Source organism: Lucilia sericata, unplaced genomic scaffold (genome assembly GCF_015586225.1).
Source record: "Lucilia sericata isolate MDLA Ls3-8-SP2 unplaced genomic scaffold, ASM1558622v1 Contig002731F_arrow, whole genome shotgun sequence".
NCBI classification, from domain to species: Eukaryota; Metazoa; Arthropoda; class Insecta; order Diptera; family Calliphoridae; genus Lucilia; species Lucilia sericata.
The window spans coordinates 15,001-32,388 of record NW_023996451.1 but is presented as its reverse complement, the minus strand read 5'-3'; positions in this window follow the sequence as shown (position 1 = coordinate 32,388).

Here is a 17,388-nt window from a genome sequence, read left to right as displayed (position 1 = left end):
AGAACTGAACTAGAACTGAACTAGAACTGAACTAGAACTGAACTAGAACTAGAACTGAACTAGAACTGAACTAGAACTGAACTAGAACTGAACTAGAACTGAACTAGAACTGAACTAGAACTGAACTAGAACTGAACTAGAACTGAACTAGAACTGAACTAGAACTGAACTAGAAACTGAACTAGAACTGAACTAGAACTGAACTAGAACTGAACTAGAACTGAACTAGAACTGAACGGACTAGAACTGAACTAGAACTGAACTAGAACTGAACTAGAACTGAACTAGAACTGAACTAGAACTGAACTAGAACTGAACTAGAAAACTGAACTAGAACTGAACTAGAACTGAACTATAACTGAACTTAGAACTGAACTAGAACTGACTAGAACTGAACTAGAACTGAACTAGAACTGACTAGAACTGAACTAAACTGAACTAGAACTGAACTAGAACTGACTAGAACTGAACTAGAACTGAACTAGAACTGAACTAGAACTGACACTAGAACTGAACTAGAACTTGAACTAGACTGAACTAGAACTGAACTAGAACTGAACTATAACTGAACTAGAACTGAACTAGAAACTGAAACTAGAACTGAACAGAACTGAACACTAGAACTGAACTAGAACTGAACTAGAAATGAACTAGAACGAAACTAGACTGAACTAGAACTGAACTAGAACCTGGAACTAGAACTGACTGACTACTGAACTAGACACGAACTAGAACTGAACTAGAACTGAACTAGAACTGAACTAGAACTGAACTAGAACTGAACTAGAACTGAACTAGAACTGAACTAGAACTGAACTAGAACTGAACTAGAACTGAACTAGAACTGAACTAGAACTGAACTAGAACTGAACTAGAACTGAACTAGAACTGAACTAGAACTGAACTAGAACTGAACTAGAACTGAACTAGAACTGAACTAGAACTGAACTAGAACTGAACTAGAACTGAACTAGAACTGAACTAGAACTGAACTAGAACTGAACTAGAACTGAACTAGAATGAACTAGAACTGAACTAGAACTGAACTAGAACTGAACTAGAACTGAACTAGAATGAACTAGAAACTGAACTAGAACTGAACTAGAACTGAACTAGAACTGAACTAGAACTGAACTAGAACTGAACTAGAACTGAACTAGAACTGAACTAGAACTGAACTAGAACTGAACTAGAACTGAACTAGAACTGAACTAGAACTGAACTAGAACTGAACTAGAACTGAACTAAACTGAACTAGAACTGAACTAGAACTGAACTAGAACTGAACTAGAACTGAACTAGAACTGAACTAGAACTGAACTAGAACTGAACTAGAACTGAACTAGAACTGAACTAGAACTGAACTAGAACTGAACTAGAACTGAACTAGAACTGAACTAGACTACTGAACTAGAACTGAACTAGATCTGAGCCAAAACTGACTAGAAGGAATTACAACTCACATTTAGTTTATCCTATTTAAGAGAAGAAATTCATAACTAGCTAAAACATTCTTTACGAAAGGTAAACACTATTAAATTTTTGCAAAAATGAAGAAATAATTTGAAAATAAAAAAGCATACAAATAATAATTTGTGCTCCAAAACTAGTAAAAGAATGTAAATAAAGAAAACATAAAATAAACCTTTTAAACAATTAACACCATATTGTTGACATGCATACAAGGAATTAGACAAATTAACACGAAATCACCAGTGATTAAACCACACTCTATGACCATAAAAAGTAAGCATAACAATAATAACAAATATTTATTTATTTATATGTCGTAAAAAACCAACAGGAAAACAAAACATATAAAAAATCACACCCAAATGGTAAGAAAAAGACAAAAGAGCTAAAAAATTATAGATATTAAAACGACTAGTAAAGAAAATTTTGTAGACAAAAAAAAAATAAAAAACAATTTCTTAGCATTTTTATCTGCACCCAATTTGTAAGCATATGGTGGTGGTGTGGTGTAAAAATATTGAAATAAAATTAAAATATTAAAAAATTATGCCGGTTGTTTTGTTAGTTTTTTCAAGAATTCTTCCGCAAATACTTGTCGTGTTGGAATTCCATAAATAAAAACTATAAAGAAATGATTTAGCAATTGATATTGTCCACAAAGAATTTTAAATTTAGATTTCATTAATAATTTTGTGATTTATTAAGTGGAAATGAAGTAAGAAATTCAATAAAACTTATCAAGTCAATTGGCGGCTATTATACTTAAGAAATATGAATGTTTTGATAAGAAGTTTTTTTATATTAAGAAATAACCCTAAAAAACGATAACGTTTTAATCATAACTATATAGAAAACAAAAAGAAATTGACCAAACAAACAATAAAAATTTAACTTAGGTTAAAACAATAAATAAAATAATATAAAAAGAAATAAAATAAAATGTTGAAATGTATATTCATGCTAAAAGTGTATTGGGTGGAATATTTGCTTTGCCTCAAATTAGTTAGACACCTCAATAAGGTTTTGTGATTTACAACAAGCATTTTAGTATCATATTTCTGTAAAATTCAATGCTTGGTTGGTCGGTGGGTCGTTGGGTTTACCATCTCTTTTACTTTCATTTATATATTTATTTTACATTTAAATTATTTTTGCATTAAATTTGTTTGTGAAATGTAAACTAATTCAAATATTTAGTTTATTTTGTGTCAGGGGTGTTTAAAGTTGAGTAAACACCTTCTGACCTGTTGGTAAAAGTGTTACAAAGATGACACAGGGGAGTGATTTAAACAAAAATATACCTACGGTTTATTATAGAAGAAGCGTTTTTAACAAGAGCAGTTATTTTAAATTCAAGATACTTTTTATGGTAAAAAATTAGTAAATGTCATCAAGTTTAAACTAAAGGTTTTAAATCTTTGTATTGTTTCTATAAAATAAGTTCTTGTACTTTTAATTTAGAATATAGTTATTTAACCTTCTCTTGCACATTTACAAGCAGTGATTGGCAATTTTCTTCTAAATTTCTCATATTTTTATTCTTTAGATCTATAAAACAGGGTTTTCATTTTTACTAGATTAAGTTTGCTAATTTTGTATTTTATGAATTTAGCCGATTTTTTTAGTATGCAGTTTAATTAACGCAAGTTTTTGTAATACCCTGTATAATTATATCATTATTGCTGAACATGAGATGAGGTCAAACACTAATTAAGTATTGTGTTTAGAATAATAATAATGACATTTTCTATTATGACCTCATCACACGACGACTGACTACTTTTATTTATAGAAATTTGTAATAATTTGCAATGGGAAAATAGTAAACAAAATACATTTAAATTTAATAAAATTACATTTTTAACTTTTTTACTGGAGATGATAGATAGATAGATAGATAGATAGATAGATAGATAGATATAGATAGATAGATATAGATCGATAGATAGAGAGATAGATAGATAGATAGATAGATGATAGATAGATAGATAGATAGATAGATAGATAGATAGATAGATAGATAGATATCGATAGATAGATAGATAGATAGATAGATAGATAGATAGATAGATAGATAGATAGATAGATAGATAGATGATAGATAGATAGATAGATAGATAGATAGATAGATAGATAGATAGATAGATAGATAGATAGATAGATAGATAGATAGATATAGATAGATAGATAGATAGATAGATAGATAATCGATAGATAGATAGATAGATAGATAGATAGATAGATAGAGATAGATAGATAGATAGATAGATAGAAGATAGATAGATAGATAGATAGATAGATAGATAGATAGATAGATATGATAGATAGATAGATAGATAGATAGATAGATAGATAGATAGATAGATAGATAGATAGATAGATAGATAGATAGATAGATAGATAGAGAGATAGATAGATAGAGATAGATAGATAGATAGATAGATAGATAGATAGATAGATAGATAGATAGATAGATAGAATAGATAGATAGATAGATAGATAGATAGATAGATAGATAGATAGATAGATAGATAGATAGATAGATAGATAGAGATAGATAGATAGATAGATAGATAGATAGATAGATAGATAGATAGATAGATAGATAGATAGAGAGATAGATAGATAGATAGATAGATAGATAGATAGATAGATAGATAGATAGATAGATAGATAGATAGATAGATAGATAGATAGATAGATAGATAGATAGATAGATAGATAGAGATAGATAGATAGATAGATAGATAGATAGATAGATAGATAGATAGATAGATAGATAGATAGATAGATAGATAGAGATAGATAGATAGATAGATAGATAGATAGATAGATAGATAGATAGATAGATAGATAGATAGATAGATAGATAGATAGATAGTAGATAGATAGATAGATAGATAGATAGATAGATAGATAGATAGATAGATAGATAGATAGATAGATAGATAGATAGATAGATAGATAGATAGATAGATAGATAGATAGATAGATAGATAGATAGATAGAAGATAGATAGATAGATAGATAGATAGATAGATAGATAGATAGATGGATAGATAGATAGATAGATGATGGATAGATAGATAGATAGATAGATAGATAGATAGATAGATATAGATAGATAGATAGATAGATAGATAGATAGATAGATAGATAGATAGATAGATAGATAGATAGATAGATAGATAGATAGATAGATATATAGATAGAGATAGATAGATAGATAGATAGATAGATAGATAGATAGATAGATAGATAGATAGATAGATAGATAGATAGATAGATAGATAGATAGATAGATAGATAGATAGATAGTAGATAGATAGATAGATAGATAGATAGATAGATAGATCAGATAGATAGATAGATAGATAGATAAATATCAGGAGTTAAAAAACTAACAGGACAATTATTAGAAAGATGAAATCGAAAATTGGCTAATATGAAAAATGTTCGTAATAAACACAGTACTTTATTACAAAAAAAAAATATTCCTTTTTAACACTTAAATGTTAATGACACTTAACTCCTCTTTAACATTTAAGTCTTAAAAAACAATATTTTAATCAAGTTTACGCTTACAAGAGCTTTTTCTTTCCTCAAATGTGTTTAGATAAAAAAAGAAGCAATTTTCACTAAATTTTTATGTTTTACTTTTAATTTGTTTCATTTTATATTTGTTTTTGCCTGCTGCATAAATTACACATCATGTTTCATTATACGCTGGTAAGTATTTCAATTTACAAATTTTATTTATTCGTCACGCTAACCCACCAAGTGGCGGTATTCTTCTACTTCAGTCCACATTCATACATACAGCACTAGCTACATATCTACTACTCAAACAACCACTCTGAAAAGTACTTTCTATCTTTATAGGTAGTAGTTATCTTGTTTATAGCCATTAGACTTTAATATAACCATACCTTTTGCTCCCCTTCCATAAGTTTTTTAAACCCCCACCCCCCCCCCCCCCCCTTTTCCTCCTCAAAAATAAAAAAACATTGCGAATAAACAAAAAATTCAAGTAGACATTGCGCAAGTTTCAATCTATTGCACTTGCTGGCACTGCTACTCATACTGCTGGGGGTTCTCCCTGCATTACGAGGTGAAGATACTGATTCTACTTTAAAATGGACAATATACTTTAGAATTGATTACTTTATTAATATTCAATAACTACTTCTGAATGTATAGTAAGTAGTTCACTCTTTAAATTGTTTATTCTTCGCATTACTTAGGAAGACTTTAGTGGTGATAAATGAACGAAAAAATTTTAATCAATCGTTTGAAAATGTGCCAACCTGACTGACTCCTTGTGAAACTACGGGGCTTTGGTGTTTGTTACATTTAACTTCAATTTAATGTTAGGAAAAACTACTGCAAACCAAAAAAAAAAAAGAGTTTTTCTTTTCACATGTTTCCAGGTGAGTGTGTGTTTATATGTCTGCTAAAGGTATGGATTTTTATTTAACAAAAAATATTCATTCATTTCTGAAAAATATGCGTCTACCATGGCATGATACCGTTTCTTTGCTATATAGCTTTGCTTTCAAAGTCTTGTTTATTTTTTGTTTGTTTTGAAGAGTTTTCTTTTGGTTTTTATTATAAACAAAAGGAATTCTTTATAGGGAGTAGGTCATACTAAAGATTTTTAAAAATATTTGCTGGGTTATAACGTTATAACCAGGATTTAATTTTCTTAACAGTAAAAGAAAACAACTTCCATGGAAGTATTAAAAAAGTACTTATTATCTTCTATAAGTCAACAAAAACAAACTTTACTTGAGTATTTTATTTATTGCAGATTTAGCAATAATTTAATAAATTAACTCTGTTGTTATTTTCTTTTTAATAAATAATAAACAAGCTATTCTGCTCCATATAACAACTAAAATGGAGTACAAATAATTCTAATGTTATGGAAAGTTAAAAATAACTTAAATTATTAATAACAAAAAACCACATTATAAGTAGTACATAACCACAAAGAACGTTTTAAATATTTGAAATAAATCACAATAAATTTATGAAATATTATTGTGTATTTTCTTTAGTCGTAGAGCAAAAGAAAATCCCACAATTGAGGCATTAGACAAAGCTTTCTTTTCCTAAAAAATACTCTAATAAAGGAGTGCACCATAGCTCCAATAGTGTAACTAATATAAAATAAATCTTATCTTAGCCCCTTACAATTACTATAACAAAACTTACTTTATTTACATCTATCATTCCCCCTTAATATATTCGCAAACTTTTCTCTAACATCAAATTGAAATATATAGTGTGTGAAACACATGTATGTATTCTTTGCTTGATTTATAGCACAATTAAACTCCAAACTGTAATACAGATATTTTACTAATTTTACCTATAAACCAACAACAATCTTTTATTTAATTTCTTTCTTTTTTTAATTCTATAGGTAGGAAGAACAACTGTGTCTAACTTTTAAGTAAATAATAGTGGGTAAAATGTTGTTTTCTATTCTATTTTACATTGTTCTATATATGACTGGAAGTTGGTGGTCTATAGTATATTCTCATTTCTCTGTGTTTTTTACAATTTTATCTTTTGTTTTTATTACTTTAGCCAGTTCCCTCAATTCAATTTGCTCTAGTTGTCATTGTTTATTATCCATGTCATATGTAGGAATCATTTCTATTATTGCTGCTGTTGATATTGTCGTTTCTCGTTTGTGTCTATGTATTGCCTGATACCGGAAAGCCTCAATTGAATTGTGTATTTTTGCTTTATAGTTTTCAAAAATAAATGGTTCAAGAAAAGGGTTACACAGACATACATATGTATGTTTTGTCACTGTGCAAACATTAAAACAAAACAAACACTAAATCAAACGCACTAAAAACGTGACGATTAAGTATGATTTTATATATTAAACTGAACAAATTATTTTCAATCACATCGTATAACAATATATTCTATTTATTTTATATATAAATAAGCAAAATTAGATTTGTGTTTTTGAGCTGAATTGAAAATTGCTACTGGAGTATTATATAAACAAATGATTTATTAAATTGGATAAACTAATTAGAAGGTTACTCTTATCAACTCATATGTTGATATTAAAATGTTAAACATTTGTCATATATTGATATTTTCTGCATATAAAATAAGTTAAAATAAAAATATCTATTATCATACATATTATGCTCTCACTTGAAAGTTTTTTTTAATACATTCCTCTCCAGACAGCTATGAGTCATGAATCAATCTTTTGTTTAAGATTTCAAACAGAGCATTATTGTGAGCAAATGCTGGTATATTTTTAATAAAATTATTGAAAAAAATGTAATTAAAACATTTTTTGAAGAAATGTTTAAAGAAATTATATAATTTCGAATGTTAAACAACAGTAAAAGGAAATATTTAAAAAAAATTAAAACCATAACAATTAAATGTATAAAATTAAGCACTGTGTATTTTTAAATACATATACATAACTAATTTTAAGTGAATAAAAAATAAGCGAAATTTTTCTGACAACAAAAGTGTTATAATCTGTCAATATACACTGGCTGTCTGGTAACTATAATTTGTATACCCTACGTCATTACTAAAGGGTATGATACGTTTCTATTGGTATTTGTAAAGCATAAACATGTGTATTCTATAACCGGCCTAGAAGGTTTGGAATCGATGTCTGAGTCGATTACCCATGTCCATCGTTATGTTCGTTCGTAAACCTTAGAAACAAACTATGAGTGCTCAGCTTTTTTGTGATGATCGGCCCATTATGGATATTGCCTTTCCATACATAAGACCTTTTTCTGAAAATCAGAAAGACATTAAGATCCAATTCTAAACTGAAATAGAAGTGAACTAGAACTGAACTAGAACTGAACTAGAACTGAACTAGAAGTGAACTAGAACTGAACTAGAACTGAACTAGAACTGAACTAGAACTGAACTAGAACTGAACTAGAACTGAACTAGAACTGAACTAGAACTGAACTAGAACTGAACTAGAACTGAACTAGAACTGAACTAGAACTGAACTAGAACTGAACTAGAACTGAACTAGAACTGAACTAGAACTGAACTAGAACTGAACTAGAACTGAACTAGAACTGAACTAGAACTGAACTAGAACTGAACTAGAACTGAACTAGAACTGAACTAGAACTGAACTAGAACTGAACTAGAACTGAACTAGAACTGAACTAGAACTGAACTAGAACTGAACTAGAACTGAACTAGAACTGAACTAGAACTGAACTAGAACTGAACTAGAACTGAACTAGAACTGAACTAGAACTGAACTAGAACTGAACTAGAACTGAACTAGAACTGAACTAGAACTGAACTAGAACTGAACTAGAACTGAACTAGAACTGAACTAGAACTGAACTAGAACTGAACTAGAACTGAACTAGAACTGAACTAGAACTGAACTAGAACTGAACTAGAACTGAACTAGAACTGAACTAGAACTGAACTAGAACTGAACTAGAACTGAACTAGAACTGAACTAGAACTGAACTAGAACTGAACTAGAACTGAACTAGAACTGAACTAGAACTGAACTAGAACTGAACTAGAACTGAACTAGAACTGAACTAGAACTGAACTAGAACTGAACTAGAACTGAACTAGAACTGAACTAGAACTGAACTAGAACTGAACTAGAACTGAACTAGAACTGAACTAGAACTGAACTAGAACTGAACTAGAACTGAACTTGAACTGAACTTGAACTGAACTAGAACTGAACTAGAACTGAACTAGAACTGAACTAGAACTGAACTAGAATTGAACTAGAACTGAACTAGAACTGAACTAGAACTGAACTAGAACTGAACTAGAACTGAACTAGAAACTGAAAATCTAGAACTGAACTAGAACTGAACTAGAACTGAACTAGAACTGAACTAGAACTGACTAGAACTGAACTAGAACTGAACTAGAACTGAACTAGAACTGAACTAGAACTGAACTAGAACTGAACTAGAACTGAACTAGAACTGAACTAGAACTGAACTAGAACTGAACTGAACTAGAACTGAACTAGAACTGAACTAGAACTGAACTAGAACTGAACTAGAACTGAACTAGAACTGAACTAGAACTGAACTAGATATGAACTAGAACTGAACTAGATATGAACTAGAACTAAATTAGAATTGAACTCAAGGACTAGAACTGGAACTGAAACTTGAACTAAACTTAAACTAGATCCAATTCGGAAAATAGCATTAAATTGGAATAGTAGTTTATTATTGGCGTTATCGAGATATAATTCACAACAAATTACTTTCAGAAATGAAAAAGTGTAGAGTGTCATATAGTCGAGATTTAAGCGACTTTATTTTCTTACTACTTTTTAAACTTGATGACGTTTAGCAAATGAATGTGTGTTTGATGATGTATGTGTAATGTCTGGCATTTGCAAAAAAAAAAAATAAAAATCGAAGTAAAAAACATATTTTTTAATCTTATAAAAACAGCAACAAATATTGCTTTTTATTATGTGTGTGGAATTATGAAAAAATCCAATATTGTTTTAAGAAGGTTAATTCAGTTAATTTTGTTGTTTTTTTTTAATTTTTTCGTTCATTTGGCAATTTTTATTTGCAGGGTGTGGCGAATTTTAAACATTTATTTGTATTACTTTTTTCTAAAATTTCACAGCAGGATTTATTAGATCAGTGACAGGATAATGTTACAAGGCTATTGTAAGACATAACGAGGACAACGCCTTGTTCAATTGAAAACAAGGAATCATTGTGTTAAACTTACCTTTTTTGACGCCAATGCCAAATAGAAAAAATCAATTTTCGGTTGAATGACTGCTTGATGTGAAGGAGCACCCTAGTAAACCACATAAACGTTAATAAAAAACAATGAATCCTATTTTGGGATTTTTTTTTTCTTAAGGGGATATATTGCAATTGCAAAATTTAAACGCGTTGGCTCACTAAACACATACACACAAATCAAAATTTATGAATTTTTTTCTTTTTTTGTATTTAAATTTATTTATTTTCCAATTAATTGCAGAAATATTTTATTCACTTTGCCTTTTTGACTTTGTAGCTTTGTACACTTTTTGTTGTTTAAAAAAACTACAATAATAAAAAATTCACAAATTCATTTCATTTTTTCGTTTTCTCTACTTCTTCATTCGTTTTTTCTGCTTCTTCTGTTTTTACTCCTCCCAGGGCTGTGCACTAATAATACGAATAAATAACAAGTACTACAACAACACTATTGTTTAGTGGAGAATTACTAAAGTAGCAGCAGCAGTAGTAGAAGACAAAAACAACAAAAACTTTGCACGTATTTTTTTAATTTTATCTTTGTGTTGTTGTATGTTGTTCACATTTCATTATTTCTTTTGCCTTTTTCTTCTTCTTAGTGTGTGTCTTTTACATCGTTCTTCGTTATTCTCATCGATTTGATCTCATCTTGTTGTTTTTGTGCCCCCGCCTCCGCGGTGGTGTTGAATTTTTTATATTTTTTTTTCTGCTTTTCAAATGATAAATTTTTTCTTCAATGAATTACTAACATTTTGTTTTCACTTTTTCTTTTAATAATAGCCTATTTTAATTTATTTAAATTTGTGTTTTTGGTTGAGTAATTTAATTTTTATTTGCAATAAACTTTTATATTTTTATATTCTATAATTAAAATAAATTTTTCAGAGAAACTTATTCAATTTTAATATGCCGACGTTCGCTTGTTTCAAGACGTGAATTTTTCGTTTGCTTTTTCATCGCAAATAAGAAAAAGGCGTGTGTGTTAGTGGTATTGCCAGGTTGCAGAATTATGAGGGTAACAGAGTTGTATTTTAGACAATGTGGGGGCATTATTTGTCAAATTTTGTTGTAAATTTTTATTTTCTATTAAATTTTTGTAATACAAATATTTTACGTTCCATAATTAAAACAAAATGTCATCGTTTTGCAATTTTTAACTATCAAAATTTATATATTTGAGTTTATATATTGGAGTATTTTCGACTTATTTTACAGTTACTCATTCAAGTATTTAATTTCTAGTAGATAAGGCGTATTTACATAAGGTGGTGTTGTTGTATCAGCTGATCATTTTTTCATTAGACTTGTTGTACAGTCGAAGTCGACTAATTGTTCAAAAAAGCCTGTAAGTCGACTTTATTGTAGCATAAATATATTGTAGAAAAAAATCGAAATAAATCAAACATTTTCAGAAAATAACGAATAGTGAAAAAACTCGAAAATTTTCGGAAATAGCCGATATAAAAAATCGGGACGGTTGGCTCTCGCCAAATTTTAACACAGTACAGAAATTTTCTGAAAAAAAAATCTCAATTAGGAATTAGCAGCCGCGGGTATAATTTATAACCAGAAGCCGCCGATCATTTTGCATCGGCTTGTATTTATACTCATTTGCCACTTTTTACAAATAAATTAAAACGGGTTGCCACATCATATTGAAATTATGAAAAACTATTAGAAACAATTTTTTTATTTTCTCCAGAATTTACACATATAGAGACACTTTTCCATCTAACTAACCAACATAGTCATTTTTTATATAACAAACGCTTATACAGAATTTGTCAGAAAACAATTTGCCAACTTAGATTTTATCCGACATTTTAGCCGCCAACCATCGTTTTTCAACGGCTTGGAAATCTGATTTAGACTCAGTGTTGCCACATATTTTTTGAAGAAAACTTTATTTTTAAGAAAAAAACTTTTTATGTAATAAATGACAAAATACTCCAAGAAAATTAGTTAAAATTGAGGAATTTTAAACAGCTTAAGGGGAGTTCGTACAGAACATTTCCTTAACATTACTAGTAAGGGCTTACTGGTCATCGTGGTCTTAGATACCACCAATTTATATATGGAAATGTCATGATGGATCTATGAAGATTTTGTGCACTACAAGAGGAAACTTCTGAAAATATCATTTTGTAACTACCAGCCCTTTTGGACTCGAAAGGCTTATGCGTGAGCCAATGTACAAAACGTCCACAATAACGTAAAAGTCCCTAATGTCTAATCTAAGAGATTAAAGGTCATCAGTGCCGGTCAATGTTTACAGTTTTTAAACTGTAGTATAAAATATTATTTTATTAATGGTAAAAAAAGTTATTTATTGAATAAATAAAAAATTTAAAAACTGTATAAATTATAAAAAAACTTTTTTTTATTGGAATAAAACTTAAAAACTTTTTTGAAACTCAAAAAAGGGGAAAACTTGAAATATGGTAACACTGTTGAGAGTGTATTGTGATTTATGTTGTGTTTACATTTGGAAAAAAATAAAGAAAATGAAATATGTGGGCCAGAGATACAAGCCGATGGGAAATGATCGGCGGCGGCGGCTTATTACAGAAAATAACGGCGACGGCTAAATTGTCGGCTCAATTTAACTTTTTCTTTAGAAATTGACCTTATAAGGTTTATTATATTGAAAAATCTTTGTATAATAGTCTGTTACATAGAAACCTGTCTCTATATAAGTTTTTTTCTGCAGAAAATGGACATTTATAGTAGTTTTCACTATTTTAATATTAGCACAATATTGTGTGGCAACTCTTTTTAATTTGCCATAAGAATTTAAAATAGTGGCAACTCCGTTTAATTTGGTGAAATTATGTTCTGAAATACATGTGTGATTCTAATCTTTATCAGCGGCTACGTTTAAGCCGGCTTAGCTTTTGAGCCGAAAGAAGTCGGCGGCGGCGCGGCTTGCAAAATATTACCGGCGGCCAGCCGCCGCCGATTTGAGCCGTCTCGGCTTGTATCTTTGATGTGGGCAAAAGATTTAGTAGAATTGCTTGCTAATAATTAATTATGAACAACATGAACATTTGTAGATTGCACGAGATCCTGAATCAGGATTCCTGATTTGAAATTAAAAAGATATAATAAACACATTACACTTGAATGTACGCAAAAGAAGTTGTGTTTGAGCCTAAACTATGGTACTTCTCGCAATTGAAATTTTTAAAGCTGCATTAATTTAAATTATTTCAATAATCATTATTACATAATAAATATTGATAATTTTAAATATAGTAGATGATATTGATAGTACATTGAGAGGGATGCTTCTGTTAACGTAACGTTTCCAGTTAGAGCAGTTTTGTATTGAACAATTTTTAAAACTTACGATTCATTCGAGAGAAAAGAACAAATTACATGAATAAAACTGATTACAATATAAATTAGAAGTTAATTATCTATTTAGTCTCATATTTTTTTTAATAAAATTCTTTTGAGTAACACGCCTTTTCTTAATTGGCATCAAAGTAAATTAATAAAGTAGCGACACGAGTTGTTGTACAACAAACGTCTACAAAAACCACAGGCAATTTGTTTTTGTTCGAAATACTCAACTGTCAAAATTTGTTTACAAAATTGAACCAATTATTAATGGAAAATATGGCATTATTGGTGCGCTTTCCAAAAATATGTTGTTATTTATATTAAAAGTCACAGAGTTTTCTTTATTTTTTAAAAATTAGAACATTTTTAAAAATATTATACACCTAAAATACACTTTTTCACATTAAATACAACAAATTACTCAGAAATTTGTACAAAAGCACGCGTTAAAATTAAAACAAATATGGCAACATAAACATTTTTGACAAGTAAGCCCACAAATAGCAAGTTTAAAAAAAATAGTCAGCTGTTCAAATGAGTCTACTTTATAAATTTACTTTGATTGGCATATTATTTGCAATTTCTCAACATTCTATTAAACCCAATATTATTTCCACGTCTTCTCTGTCGTCTAAATCTCCAGTTTCAATGGCGGCTTCTATTAAATTTAATAATTCTTCAAGAATATCATCCTTCTCATTAGTCATTTTAATTAATCTGTAAAATATTTTTATTAATATGTATTAATAAACAAATTTATATTTAATATACTTACCCAGTCTTCAATAAATAAAAAGAACTTTATATTAATATTATATAATAATATTTTTTTAAAATTCAATTTTGAAATTTGCATTATTTCTTCGACGGCCAGCAGAGCCCAGCGCCGACAAATATTAACGGCGGCTGCGGCTGACACTAAAAATATCGACGACGGCTTAAAATCGACTGTAAGCCGGTTCTCAAATGCGGTTAATTTTAAAATTTTCAGAGAGACTTTTTAGTGGGATTTTGTATATAATTTATAACAATAAAATATGATAGTCTATGCCCCGCTGCATTGTAAAATACATAATTTATATATCTCTTCATGCACAACTTTCACAAAAGCTGGACATCTGATTTTAGTACTTTATTTTAGTACTTTCACAATGATTTCAAGTCATATATTTTGCGTACAACGCATTACCCCTCTGCAATCGCAACAAATTCTCAAAACGCTGTGTTAGGGGGCTGATAGAAGGTTTACCCAAAAAGGCCTATTAAACGGTCTTCCGTTGAAGGCCTATTAGAAGATCTTTCGCTGAAGGTTTATAAGAAGACCTATAAACAATGATAGCAACCGTTATGAAACGGTATATTTTGGTAATGGTATTTTAGCGGTAACGGTAGTGTACTAAAAAGACATTTTATTTATTTATTCAGTAATAAAAAAGCCAATTTGGCCAAAGTAATATTACATAGTTCTGTCTGTTCTGTAAACTGAATCCGAGTAAATTTCTCGATTAAAAACGAATTTGCATAACTTTTTTCGTTTTAAAACCGAGTACATAAATATAGTTGAAAATATTCCAACATTTTCAATTTGAAAACATTATTAGAGTGTGTAAAAACTCATAACTCTAAAGGCAGACTATTCTATATTATATTTATATATTTTAGCGGTAATTTCTTTATGAAATGAAACTAGCTATACCCAGTGTGCTTAGCTACCCTCATCGTAATGGAATAAAATAAATATTATTATTGTATAAGTTTGATTTTAGATTTTCATTGAATCAGAATGATGCATGATGCAACCAGAAATTCTTCGCATACAGATTTTTATGCATTCAGGAAGCTGCGTGTCCAATTTTATGTTTAGGTTTAATATTATAGAAAATTCTAAAAGTATTAGTAAAAGAAAAAATGATTACCAAAAAGTGTCCTTTTTTAAATTTTCGTTCAATCAGGATACTGCGTGTTAAATTTTTTAATTTTACATATATTCAATATTTTAGAAAACTCATAAAGTACCAGTTGAAGTCCGAAAAAGTACCAAAGTAGACTTCTTTTATTTAATTTCATGTTCCTAAGTTTAATATTATAGAAAATCCAAAAAGTACCAGTTAAATAAGGAAAAAGTACCAGATAATAAATACTCCATTTTAAATTTCCATTCACTTAAGTCCCTGATTGCATACTTTCCTGTTTCTAGGTTCATTATAATAAAATACCAGTACCAGTTGAAGAACGAAAAAATTACCAAAAGGTAAAATTTTATATGTTCGCATTTACTCCGGACTCTACATGATTGATTTAAAATTTCTGGGTTTAATATTATAGCAAACTCAAAAATTACCAGTTAAAGAACGAAAAAGTATCAAAAAGTCACCGTTTATATGTTCTTTCTTAATCCGGGCTCCAAATGCTTAATTTCATATTTCTAGGTTCAATATCATAGAGAATTCAAAAAGTAGCTTTTGAAGAACGAAAAAGTACCAAAAATCCCATTTTATAAGTTCTCATTTACTCAGGGCCCTACATGCTTAATTTCATATTTCTAGAATCTAGATTTAATTTTAAAGAAAACTCAAAAAAGTACCAGTGAAGAAGGAAAATGTACCTAACTAAAAGTCTATTTATTATTATATTCATGTTTCGATTTTAATATCATAGAAAACTCAAAAAGTACCAGTTGGAGAACGAAAAAGTACTAAAAATATTACTTGCTACCGGGGTTCCAAATAACTCCCTATTAGCATAATTAGTGTTTCTACATCTAAAATTTTTATCTAAATTGACACATTCATGTCTGTTCTGTAAATCGATTCGTTTTCAAATCCGAATTTTGTGCTCGAATTTGAAAAAGTGCCAGACACCTGTCCGCTTACTTTTTTAATGAACGACGATACGCTTTAAACTGTTTTTGTATATTTTCTAGTTAAGGAGGTTACCGAATTTACCCGTTTTTACCCCTAATCTATTTGGTAGGAGACCAACCTCCTGTCCAAATTTCAGCTCTTTAGCTTCAACCATTTAGGCTGTGCGATGATGAATCAGTCAGTAACGTTAGAATTTTATATATGTATATAGATTCATAGTTATAGTGTGACAACTCTAAGGGATCTAAAGTCGACATAAAGCCCACAATGGTTAGTACCGGATCCAAGCATTGCGATTATGTAAATAACAAACACCAATATTTTGCCCAAACAAAATCTATATAAGACGACAGCCTAGCCAGATTATATCCTCTAGGTCCGTGAAGACATTCTCTACAGCAGTGCGATAAATTCGCATAAAAGGCGGCTTAACAATTGATTCTTGTAAATATTCGGCCACCATAGCGTTTGGAGACAACAAGAGCATGACTGAAAGGCACACCACACGATCTTAATTCATAATCAATATTTCGGGTGTAGTAGGAAAATCCGGTAGATTTCAATAAACACTTTTGGGTATTAAACGAAAACAAACCCCGCCTGGAAAAACATTTTCATCATAGTTATTAACAATTTAACTAAATTAAACCCAACACTTGCCTGTTTCTTTGCACTATGACCCTCGGTATAGTATAGCATACAATATTAGTAATTTCTAAGTTCAATTGTTATTAAAAATATATTTTTTTATTTAAAAAATATTATTTCTGTCTTTTTAGATTTTTGCACTCACACCACAACAGATTTTTTTTTTTTGCAAATAAAAAAAGCAGAAAACAGTTTGGCGCGAAAAATTCTACCAGAATATCTTTTCGCAGTCGGCAGAATTGACATCAACTGCACTTCCCATTTAAAATACA